Consider the following 13,117-nt stretch of genomic DNA (forward strand, 5'->3'; position numbering starts at 1 on the left):
GGCTCATGCCTGTAATCCCAGCACTGTTGGAGGTCAAGGCAGGCGAATCACTTGAGGCCAGGAGTTCGAGACCAGCCTGACCAACACATTGAAACCCAGTCCCTACTAAATATACAAAAAATCAGCTGGGCATGGTAGTGCACAACTGTAATCCAGCTACTTGGGAGGCTGAGGCATGAGAGTCACTTGAACCCAGAAGGTGGAGGTTGCAGTAAGCCGAGATCCCACCACGGCCCTCTAGACCGGGAGACAGAGTGAGACCCTGTCTCAAAAAATAATAATAATAAAATAAATAAATAAATAAAACTCTTTTTGAGGTTCTATATTTGTAACCTGTGCCAACAGCATGAGGATGAATTCTGATCTTCAAGGCAAAACCCTGGCCAGGCATGGTGGTGCATGCCTGTATTTGGGGAGGCGGAGGTGGGAGGGATCCTAGCATTTGGGGAGGCGGAGGTGGGAGGGATCGCTTGAGCCCAGGAGATTGAGGCTGCAGTGAGCTGTGATCATGCCACTGCACTCCAGCTTGGGCAACACAGCGAGACCCTGTCTCTAAGAAAAATAAAATAAAATAAATGTAAATAACAAAGCAGAATTCTGCCCCCTCCACTTTTATCCTTTACCAACTGCAGACCAAAGAGATTCATAACCTTTGTTGAGAGAGAATGTGGAGAAAAAGATGGCTCTTATCAAAATTAAAAATGTCTCTCTTTAAAACGTTTTTGGATTGTAGGATCTCTGTGTTGTATGGAAGCTCGAAAAGATAACTGAGTATATCATTCCCAATTCTGGTTTTGCATCAGAGTCCTTAAGCTTGGGAGGCTTTTTATTATTCATGAACATTGCCTGGGATTCATTTCTAATCTTCTGAAAAGAATCTCAGCCTATTCTTCTCATTATTTTTATGCTGTTTCTTAAGAAGTGAGAAGAAATTAGAGCGAGTGACTATAACGTCTATCAGTAGATTGTGTTGAGTAAACGTCCTTGGTTCTAGGTGGTGTCATTAGCCTACAGTTTATAATTTGGGGAAAGTGAAAAAAGTGTTAAAGCATATTAAGAAATAAAACACTTTTTTTTTAAAGACAGCTCTTGGACACTTCTTGTGAGTGTAAATTGATACAGCCTTTTTGGAGTTGATTTGTTCTTAAAATGTGCATGGCCAGGCCGGGCGTGGTGGCTCATGCCTGTAATCCCAGCACTTTGGGAGGCCAAAGCGGGTGGATCACCTGAGGTGGGGAGTTCAAGACCAGCCTGACCAACGTCAAGAAACCCCATCTCTACTAAAAATACAAAATTAGCCAGGCCTGGGTGGTGCATGCCTGTAATCTCAGCTACTCGGGAGGCTGAGGCAGGAGAATCGCTTGAACCCGGGAGGCGGAGGTTGCGGTGAGCCGAGGTCGCACCACTGCACTCCAGCCTGGGCAACAAGAACAAAACTCCGTCTCAAAAAAATAAAAAAAATAAAAAGTGTGGTCTTTGTCCCAGCAATTTTGCCTTCAGGATTTAGGCTAACTCAATGGTCAGAAATGCCCAGAAACATATATGAGCAGGGATGTAATCTTCAGAGTCTCTTACACAAGGGAAAATCCGGAGCCTCCCAGTGTCTGTTAAGCAGAGTGCCCCAGCATAGGTAGACAATCATGCAGCCATCTTTTTGGTTTTTTATCGTTTTTGTTTCTTCTTTTCTTTAAAAAAAATTTTTTTTTTTTTTTCAGAGTAACAGGGTCTCAATATGTTGCCAAGGCTGGTCTCAAACTCCTGAGCTCAAGTTATCCTCCTGCCTTGGCCTCCGAAAGTGCTGGGATTACAGGCGTGAGCCACTACACCCGGCCTTTTTTTTATTCTTTTATTTGTGTTTTTATTTTTTTGAGACAGGGTCTCACTCCGGTGCCCAGGCTGAAACGCAGTGGCATGATTACAGCTCACTGCAGCATCAATCTCCTGGGTTCAAGCAGTTCTATCTCACCCTCCCGAGTAGCTGGGCCTACAGGCACGTGCCACCACGTCTGGCTAATTTTTTTGAGATTTTTTTGTAGAAACGATGTCTCATCATGTTGCCCAGGCTGGTCTTGAACTCATAGGCTCAAGCAATCGTTCTGCCTCAGCCTCCCAAAGTGCTGGGATTACGAGTGTGAGTCACCACACCTGACCTTTCCTAAAAAATATTTTTAATTTGTTTTTTTCTGCAGCCATCTTAAGTCACATGACCCCAGTCTTGCTGAGCGCACATCAATGTTAGACTTTCTGCATGTGAACAGTGTGACATTGCCCATGTAAGCAAATGTCCTTGGAGACACACACTAAAGATTTAGGAGCAAAGGATCATGATGTCTGCAAGTAGCCAGGCATACGGGGCCCAGAGCCTTTCTGCCCGAGTTCAAACCCCAGCACTGATATGTACGAGTCACGTGACCTTGGAAAAGTTTGTTTCTGGGCCTCAGCGTCCTAATCTGTAAACTTGGGATAAGAATAGTCCCTTCTAGTCATGGGTAAGGGCAAGAGTAGGTATGCTAATGCATGTGGGTTTCTTCCTGGGGTACTGGAAATGTTCTGAGATTAAATCACGGTGATGCTTTTACAACTCCGTAAACATGAAAAAGACCACTGAACTGTACACTTTAGATGGGCAAATTTATGATATGCGAAACACACCTCAATAAAGCTGTTAAACTTTATAAACAACAACAAAAAATCACAGGGAAGAACAGTTTCTGCCTTCTAGGACTACAGTGAGGACTCAATGAATTTAACATATAGAACATTTAGAACATGCCTGTCACCTCGTAGCATGAGCTATTTCTATTTTATTTTATTTATTTATTTATTTTGAAGCGGAGTCTCGCTCTGTCGCCCAGGCTGGAGTGCAGTGGCGCGATCTCGGCTCACTGCAAGCTCCGCCTCCCAGATTCACGCCATTCTCCTGCCTCAGCCTCCCGAGTAGCTGGGACTACAGGCGGCCACCACCACACCCGGCTAATTTTTTGTATTTTTTAGTAGAGACAGGGTTTCACCGTGTTAGCCAGGATGGTCTCCATCTCCTGACCTCGTGATTCGCCCGCCTCAGCCTCCCGAAGTGCTGGGATTACAGGCGTGAGCCACTGCGCCCAGCCGAGCTATTTCTATTTTAAACACCAGACAAAGACCAAAAGGTTAACAGTTAGCCAAAGGATTTAACACTCATTCTATCCAAAAGGCAACTGTATGGACAATTTTTTTCTCTCCTTATACTTTTCTGAGTTTCTTCCGTGATTGCTTTTAAGACGGTGGGAAAGCTAAGCATTATTCTATAAAAGAGAGGGAAAGACCCCCAACAGAGAGGAGGCTATATCTTTGCTGGGGTTGCCTGGGTTCCTGCTGGAGTAAATTATTCCCCAGAGAAAAAAGGCCATCAGGAAGCCTACTGTCAGTGGAGGACTGACGCCTAGTGGCCAAGGCGGATATTACATGCATACATGTGGTGGTCTTAGACCCGCCCATTGGTTCCATCTACTTAAACAGTTACTTAGCGACATGAAACCACTGTAATATGAACTCTCCTACCTTTAGACCTGCGAATCCCATTTTGAGAAATACATCTCACATAAGTAAATATATGTTTATTATTATTAGTTATAAAATATATATTAGCTACAAAGATTTTCCCAGGGACTCTATTACCAGTGAAAGATGGAAGGCACCCCAGATTCTAAGAGCAGGGAAATTATCAATAGGAAAGAATCTGCTCCTGGCTCTTTTTCTTTTGTTTATTTATTTTTTTTGAGACAGGGCCTTGCTGTGTCGCCTAGGCCGGAGTGCAGTCCGCGATCTCGGCTCACTGCAACCTCTGGCTCCCGTGTTCAGGAGATTCTTCTGCCTCAGCCTCCTAAGTAGTTGGGACTACAGGCATGCACCACCACGCCTGGCTAATTTTTGTTTTTTTGTTTTGTTTTGTTTTTTTGAGACGGAGTCTTGCACTGTCGCCTGGGCTGGAGTGCAGTGGCGTGATCTCCATCTCAGCTCATTGCAACCTCTGCCTCCCAGGTATAAGCGATTCTCCTGCCTCAGCCTCCCAAGTAGCTGGGATTACAGGCACCCACCACCATGCCCAGCTAATTTTTTGTATTTTTAATAGAGATGGGGTTTCACTATGTTGGCCAGGTTGGTCTCAAACTCCTGACCTCGTGATAAGCCTGCCTTGGCCTCCCAAAGTGCTGGGATTACAGGTGTGAGCCACCATTCCCGGCCTGCTCCTTGCTCTTAAAGTGATGAGCGTGGACTACATCTGCCCATCTGTCTAAAGAAAAGCACAGACCATTTTTACAAATACACAATTTTGATATATTGCAAAAATGTGCAGAACAGAATGCAATGAAAAATTAGCTGCCTGAGTTTTTATTACAAAGGTTATATGAACTATAGAATACAGTTTTACAATAAATATATTTCCTAAAGAAAGTCTACAATTAATATTACCTTCTAAATAAATATTATGACTTTTAAATGTTTCCAATGGTTAGACACATATATTTGGCTATTTAAAAATATTTCCCAGGTAGACAATGTTTTACTTTAAGGCCTGTTCATTTACTTTTTAAAGTTTTTAAATTTGTTTCTTGTTGAGACAGGGTCTCACTTGTTGCCCAGGCTGCAGTGCAGTTGCACGGTTCACTGCAGCCACAACCTCCTGGGCTCAAGCCATCCTTCCACCTCAGCCTCCCAAGAACCTGGAACTACAGGCACACACCACCATGCCCCATTAATTTTTAAATTTTTTGTAGAGATGGGGGTCTCGCTATGTGTCCCAAGTTGGTCTAGAACTCCTGGGCTTAAGCAATCCTCCCACCTTGGCCTCTCAAAGTGCTGGGATTACAGGAGTGAGCCACTGCACCCAGCAAGATCTAATAATAAGAACGTAGCCAGGCACAGTGGCTCACGCCTGTAATCCCAGCACTTTGGGATGCCAAGGCAGGTGGATTGCCTGAGGTTAGGAGTTCGAGACCAGCCTGGCCAACATGGCAAAACCCCGTCTCTACTAATAATACAAAAATTAGCTGGGTATGGTGGCGGAAGCCTGTAATCCCAGCTACTCCAGAGGCTGAGGCAGGAGAATTGCTTGAACCCGGGAGGTGGAGGTTGCAGTGAGCTGAGATCGCACCATTGTACTCCAGCCTAGGCGACAAGAGCGAAACTCTGTCTCAAAAAAAAAAAGTATGTAGATACGTAATGGATAAACAATGGAAAGGATAAGATGCAAACCAAAAAAATAAAGTTGACTTGCCTATAAAAAGAAAGAAAAGAAAAGCACAGCTCAAATCATAAGTAACAAGCACTCTCCCTCCCTCACCTCCTTCCAGTCTCCACTCACACGCCCCCTCCAGGGTGGGGCCCTCTGTGGTCCCTCTGTCTAAAATATCAACCGTCCTGACACTCCCCATCTTCTTCCTTACTGTAGTTTCTTTCTGGCTTCACAGAATCACACGCTATAATTTGCTTATTTATCTTGTTGGTTATCTGTCTCCTTCCCTGGTGTGTAAACTCATGAGGGCAAAGATTTGGGTCTGTCCTGTTTCTTGATGAATCCTCTGTGCCTAAAATAATAGCTACTCAATAAATACTTTTGGAATGAACATCATGTGAACTCAATGTTAAGAAAACCCAACGTCATAGGTGCACGCTGAGTGCAACTCTGCAAAAGCAGGAAGCGTGGACATTGCCGCCTGGATGAGTTTGCTCAGGCTGCCACAACAAATGCTACAGACATGATGGCTTAAACAACAGAAATCGCTGGGCACGGTGGCTCATGCCTGTAATCCCAGCATTGGGAGGCTGAGGCAGGAGGACTGCTTGCATCCAGGAGTTCGAGACCAGCCTGGGCAACATAGTGAGACCCCATCTCTACAGAAAATCAAAAATTAGCCAAGCATGGTGGTGCATGCCTGTAGTCCCAGCTACTCAGGTGGCTGAGGTGAGAGGGTCGTTTGAGCCTGGGAGGCTGAGGCTACGGTGAGCCATGATTGCACCACTGCACTCAGCCTGGGCAACAGAATAAGACTCTGTCTCAAACAAAACAAAACACAACACCAAAAAAAAAAAAAAAAACCCAGAAATCTGTGTTCTCACAATTCTGGGGTCTAGAAGCCCAAGCTCAAGGTGTTGGTAGGGTTGTTCCTTCCGAGGCTTCCTTCCTTGCTAGTAAATGGCGGTCTTCTTCCAGTGTCTTCACACGGTCTTTGTGTGTGTTTGTGTCTTAATCTCCTCCTCTTATAAGGACACCACTTATGTTGGATTAGGGCCCACCCTGATGACCTCATTTAATGGTTTTTTGTTTGTTTGTTTGTTTTTGAGATGGAGTCTTGCTCTGCTACCCAGGCTGGAGTGCAGTGGCTCAATCTCGGCTCACTGCAACCTCCACCTCCCAGGTTCAAGTGATTCTCCTGCCTCAGCCTCCCCAGTAGCTGGGATTACAGATGCCCGCCACCACACCTGGCTAATTTTTGTATTATTAGTAGAGACAGGGTTTCACCATGTTGGCCGGGCTGGTCTCGAATGCCTGACCTCAGGTGATCCGCCTGCCTCGGCCTCCCAAAGTTCTGGGGATTACAGGAGTAAGCCACCGCACCCAGCCCTCATTTAACCTTAATCACCTCTTTAAAGGCCCTGTCTCCAAATACAGTCACATTCTTAGGTACTGGGGGGCAGGACTGTTATATGTAAAAATGTTTATTTAGAAACAGAATGCTTGTTCCCCAGTTCTGCAAAGAAATGGTACTTGAACATAAATGTAATTCTCTCAGCAAGGCCATTTTTACTTTCTGCAGAAAGGGTGCTCATCGCAGATGCAACAATGGTGAGAACACACCTGAACAAAGGAGGGAAGCAATTTTTATCCTTTATGCAGTTGGTCCCTGCTACTGTGTCCTGTCTTCATTGGCTGGAGCCAGACCTCACAATCTAAACTAAAACTCGATTGGCTAACAGTTTAAAACTTTTCTAAATAGGTAAAAGTAATGGAAAAATAAAGGAAAAGAGGAAGTTGCTTATGCCAAATAGGGAAGGGGCATAGGCTGCGAGCTGGAACGTGACTGTGAGCGTGTCCAGCACAAATATATTGGTTAAGGTACAAGGACGTAGAATGTACTACAAGCCTATGAGCACATTTAACAGCTACGTAGGATAGGGCCCAACAAAGTTATTTGCATAAAGTAAGGAGGCTTGAAGGAACTTAGTTTTTAAAAGAAACTGTTATTTTTAACACTTATGATTTAATCTTTAACAAGAAGGGAAACGTTGAAGAGGAACTTTTTACTTTCTACAAGGACTTCAACATGTGAATTTTAGGGGGGACACAGTTCAACCCATAACACCAAGAAACACAAAGAATGCTGGAATGTGTTTAAAGAATACTGGGCAATTTAAGCATGAAAATAAATGGCAATAATGGATTAGAACTCACTGACCAAAACAGGAATCTATGACACCACATTGATCAAGAAATACAAACAGATAGGTAAATAAATAGGAAGAAGAAAAGCTTTTCCTTACCAAAGAATGCCAATTAAAAATGTAAAATGTAAAAGAAATGATAGAATTAGAAAGTCACCCCTAGGCCGGGTGCGGTGGCTCACGCCCATAATCCCAACACTTTGGGAGGCTGAGGTGGGCAGATCACTTGAGGTCAGGAGTTTGAGACCAGCCTGACCAACATGGAGAAACTCTGGCTCTGCTAAAAATACAAAAATTAGGCTGGGTGCGGTGGCTCACACCTATAATCCCAGCACTTTGGGAGGCCGAGGCGGGCAGATCACCTGAGGTCGGGAGTGGCAGACCAGCCTGGACAACATGGTGAAACCCCGTCTCTACTAAAAATACAAAAATTAGCTGCTTGAACCTGGGAGGTGGAGGTTGCAGTGAGCCGAGATCACGCCATTGCACTCCAGCCTGGGCGACAATAGTGAAACTCCATCTCAATAAATAAATAAATAAATAAAAATAAAAAAATTAGCCGGGCGTGGTGGTGTGCACCTGTAATCCCAGCGACTGGGGTCGCTGAGGCATGAGAATTGCTTGAACTGGGGAGGCAGAGGTTGCAGTGAGCCAAGATTGCGCCATTACACTCCAGCCTGGGCAACAGAGCGAGACTCAGTCTCAAAAAATAATAATAATAAAGAAAGAATACATCAAACAAACCCTAGTTGAGGGACATTCTGCAAAACAACTGGCCTATACTCTTCAAAAGTGTCAACGTGATGAATGAAAAAGGCAGAGGGAGGGACTGTTCAAGATCAAAGGACACCTGGGAGACCTGGAACCCAAAAGAATGTGCGATCCTGGATTGAGTTGTGGATGAGAAAATTAAAAATCACAAAAAAGAACAATTTTAGGACAACTGGTGAAATCTGAATATGTGCTGTGTATTAGATAATAGTATCGTATCAATGTAAGACTTACTGCCTGTGGTCATTTTGACGTCATCCACGTAAGCAAATGTCTTTAGAAACACACACTAAAGATTTAGGAGCAAAGGATCATGATGTCTGCAATTGACTCAAATCATTCAGCCAAAATAATAATAATATGCATGTATGCATGTGTATGGAGAGACAAAGAGAATAAATTTAGTAAAATGTCAATACGTGAATCTAAAAGCAATTATAATAATAATAATGAATCTGAGTGAAATATATATGGGAATTTGTGGGAGGTTGTTTGTTTGTTTGTTTGTTTGTTTGTTTTGGAGAGGGAGTTTCGCTCAGTCACCCAGGCTGGAGTGCAGTGGTGCCATCTTGGCTCACTGCCACATCCGCCTCCCAGGTTCAAGCCATTCTCCCACCTCAGCCTCCCTAGTAGCTGGGATCACAAGCATGCACCACCACGCCCGGCTAATTTTTTTGTATTTTTAGTAGAGATGGGGTTTTGCCGTGTTGGCCAGGCTGGTCTCTAACTCCTGACCTCAGGTGATCTGCCCTCCTCAGCCTCCCAAATATATGGGAATTTGTTGCACTATTCTGGCACTTTTTCTGTAGATTTAAAATATTTTCTTTTGTTGTTGTTGAAACAGGGTTTCACTCGGGTCGCCCAGGCTGGAGTGCAGTGACACAGTTATGGCTCACTGCAGTCTCAACCTTCTGGGCTCAGGTGATTCTCCACCTCAGCCTTCTGAGTAGCTGGGACTACAGGCATGTGCCACCATGCCTGGCTAATTTTTTCTATTTTTAGTAGAAACAGAGTTTCACCATGTTGGCCAGGCTGGTCTCGAACTCCTGGACTGAAGCAATCCACCCACCTTGGCCTCCCAAAGTGCTGGGATTACAGGATGAGCCTCCGTGCCCTGCTCTCCTTGCCATTTTTACATACTGATATCTCTGGGCTCTGTGCCAGACTGGGGTGGGTGCCAGAGGAAAAGGATAAGACCCCGCCCCTCCCCTTGAGCACAGGGTCCACTGCAGGTGGTCACGCACCATCTGCTGGGTGCTGGGGGGCAAGGCGGCCGCAGGACATGGGAGGAAGGTACGGGGGAGCAGGGTCTGAAGGAGAGCATTAGCAAGGGCCCTCCCCCTCCTCCTCTCTCCTGCCTTCCACCGGGATCTGCCTTGCTCTGAGGCGGAGAGACTGACCCCCAGGCTCCAGTACCCTCCACCTTCAGCCCCAGCTTGAGCTGGGTCCTGGCAGTGCTAGTCCCTCCCTGCGCTCCTTTTGATTTTCCACTGCTGCTGGCTCCCGGTGCCTCCTCATCGCTTTTGGGGTCCTTTACCCTTGCCCACTCCCTCACTAAATCTCTTCAAACCTCTAGGTGGGCCACCTGTTTCCACAAGGATTCTGACACTCTAGGTAATGACAGAGAAACACTTTCAAAGGGAACAGCTTGTGCCAAGGCTCAGAGGCAGGGGAGGATGTAGCCCAGTGGGAGAATTCAGACGGCCCAGGGCAGGAGGGCAGGAAGGCAAGCTGTTCCAGCCCAGGTCACAGCTCTCAGCATTGAAACTGGGAACTGTAACACCTCCCACCTGAGCCCCACATCCCCCACCCCCGGAGGACGCATTGGCCGGGGCCTGCCTACAGCTTTACCTGAGCCCATCCCGGAGCATGGACTGGGACACAGGAGCAGGCTCCAGGCTCCACCGTGGATTACACAGGCACACCCCTTGCTGAGGTCGAAAACAGGAGGCTTGTGTTCCTCCTCCACAGTGGCGTGGTTTTGGAGCCTCCAGCCAGGCCCAGAAGCCTCCTCTACCTTTCCTTTTTTTTTTTTCTTTCTTTCTTTTTTTTTTTTTTTAGATAAAGTCTCGCTCTGTTGCCCAGGCTGGAGTGCAATGCTGCAATCTCGGCTCACTGCAACCTCTGCCTTCCGAGTTCAAGCGATTCTCCTGCCTCAGCCCTCTGAGTAGCTGGGATTACAGGCACGCGCCACCATGCCTGGATAATTTTTGTATTTTTAGTAGAGACGGGGTTTTACCATGTTGGTCAGGCTGGTCTTGAACTCCTGACCTCATGATCCGCCCGCCTCGGCCTCCCAAAGTGCTGGGATCACACGCATGAGCCACCATGCCCAGCCCTCCTCTCTACCTTTTCTAGCAATGAAAACTTCGTACCTGACAGTCAGCCTGGATGCTTAATGCTCAACCATTCACTCAACATCTACACTGCCCCAGGTCCAGATCCTTGTAAAAATAAGATGCTCCCCTAGGAAGGAGGAACACACTCCTGGGCTGATTTCAGCCTCCAGATACTAAGACAGTTTAAATGCCTCCTCCTCCACGATGGCCTCCCATATGTCCCTTGGAAGTAAGCTCCTTTTCTTGAATGACTAGCACTCTGTCCCTTTTATACCCTTCTTAGTATCTGCCCTAGTTAATAATTTCTACTGTTTTCTGCTTTTTATTACAGTGACTGAGGTATGGGTCTTACTTCTCTCACTCAGATGTAAACCCACTGAGGACAAAACTCATGGCTGATTCATCTCTATCAAGCCTACTGCCTGGCATGTGGAATGTATGAATGAGTGAATGAATGAGAAGATGAACAAGGCAAAGCACTCATAAGCATGGCCAGTTTGGCCAGGGAGTAGGCTGTAAGAAGATGGCAGAGCCTTCTGCTTGAATCTGCTGCCTTGCCGCCCACCCCAGGCTAAGGCACGAAGACCCTCAAAGCTGCTGCTGCAGGTCCTTTGGAGGAGCAGGCAGCTGGGCTCCCTGGCTCTCCCATCTGGAGCAGGAGGCCCAGGACAGGTGCTTTAAATACCCTCTGGCCACACCCCCAGCCTACTGCCCCTGGCACCAATGGTGGCAGAGTCACAGGTCAGAAACCAGGATTCAGGTCACCCCTTAGAAGGAACAGGGCATAGATGGGGTCAGATTGGATCAGAAAAGGCTGAGGAGGCCAGGTCCAGAGCTGTGCACACCTGGGAGTAACGTGGTATTTGAGATACCGAGGACAAAAGAGCTGCGGCTGTCGGGGGCAGGACGCACTATCAGGGGACCTTAACCTCTGTCCCCAAGAGGGGTTCACACCCCAGGCCACCAGTTTCAGTGGGTTTACACTGGGGCTCTGGGCAGGCGCAGCTCAAGGCAGGTGCTCTGAGGGAGAGCAGGGCTGTGAGGGGCTGGGGAGGCTGGCCCAGAATCTCCCCGTGCCCGCCTGGAGACTGCAGGCCAACTTCCTGGTCATGCCCCAGTTCCCAGGAATTTTCCAGCTCCTGCTTAATAGCTCCATCCTCCCTCCATCTGCCCCCAGCCCACTCCCAGTTTCCAAACATTTTCTTTTTTGCTTCCAGTTAACCCTTGCTCTGCCCAGTAGCGAATTTCTGTCACTGCCTCCTCCAAGACCTTCTCTTGTATTTTGCCCAAAGCAGGTGTCAGAACCCTTTCTGGGGGCCGAGCAGCTTGGTGTTGGGAGGCTGTGGTTGAGATTCCCGGCTCTCTTACTCCCTTCCCAGGGCTTGGGCAAATTCTTGCCCCCAGTGCCTCCTCTCTGCTTCCTGACTCTCCCTTGAGAGCTTGGACCATAGACCCCAGCACCCTTCCTGCTCAAGGACACACTCCACTCTGAGTATACACCCAACAGAAACACATACATATGTTCTCTAAAAGATGTGTATTAGAAGCCGGGCACAGTGGCTCACGCCTGTAATCCCAGGACCTTGGGAGGCCAAGGCAGGTGGATCACTTGAGCCCAGGAGTTTGAGACCAGCCTGGGCAACATAGGGAGACCCCGTCTATACAAATATAAAAAAATTAGCCAGGCATGGTGGCACACGCCTGTGGTACCAGCTACTTGAGAGGCTGAGGTGGGAGGATTGCTTGAGTCCGGGAGGTCAAGGCTGTGGTGAGCCATAATTGTGCTTCTACACTCTAGCCTGGGTGACAGAGCAAGATCCTGTCTCAAAAAAAAAAAAAAAAAAAAAAGAATGTGTATTAGAATGACTGTAATTAGCAATAGTAAGTTCTATAGTTTGAAATATCTGGAGGGAGGATATTGAATGCTCCCAAAACAAAGGAATGATAAGGCCAGGCGAGGTGGCTCACACTTGTAATCCCAGCACTTTGGGAGGCTGAGGTGGGTGGATCACCTAGGAACAGTTCAGGGGTTCGAGACCAGTCTGGCAACATGGTGAAACCCCGTCTCTACTAAAAATGCAAAAATTAGCCAGGCTTGGTGGCTGGTGCCTGTAATCCCAGCTACTCGGGAGGCTGAGTCAGGAGAATCTTTTGAACCTGGGAGGTGGAGTTTGCAGTGAGCCGAGATGGCGCCATTTCACTTCAGTCTGGGCAACAGAGCGAGATTCTGTCTCCAAAAAAAACAGAGGAATGATAAATGTTCAAGATGATAAATATGCTAATTACTCTGATCTGATCACTAAACATTATGTGTACGGAAACATCCCTATGTACCCATAAATATGTACAATTATTACATGTCAATTAAAAAGAAAAGAGCTAGGCACAGTAGCTCATGGTGTAAATCCAGCACTTGGGAAGGCCAAGGCGGAAGGACTGCTTGAGGCCAAGGGTTCAGGACCAGCCTGAGCAACATAGCAAGACTTCATTTCTATTGTTTTTAATAAATAAATAAAAGGAGAAGAAAGAAGATGTGTATATAAGAGAACGTTCATAGAGCACTGTTCCTAAGAACTCCACACTGG

This window comes from Pan paniscus, chromosome 9, assembly GCF_029289425.2.
Source record: "Pan paniscus chromosome 9, NHGRI_mPanPan1-v2.0_pri, whole genome shotgun sequence".
NCBI lineage: Eukaryota > Metazoa > Chordata > Mammalia > Primates > Hominidae > Pan > Pan paniscus.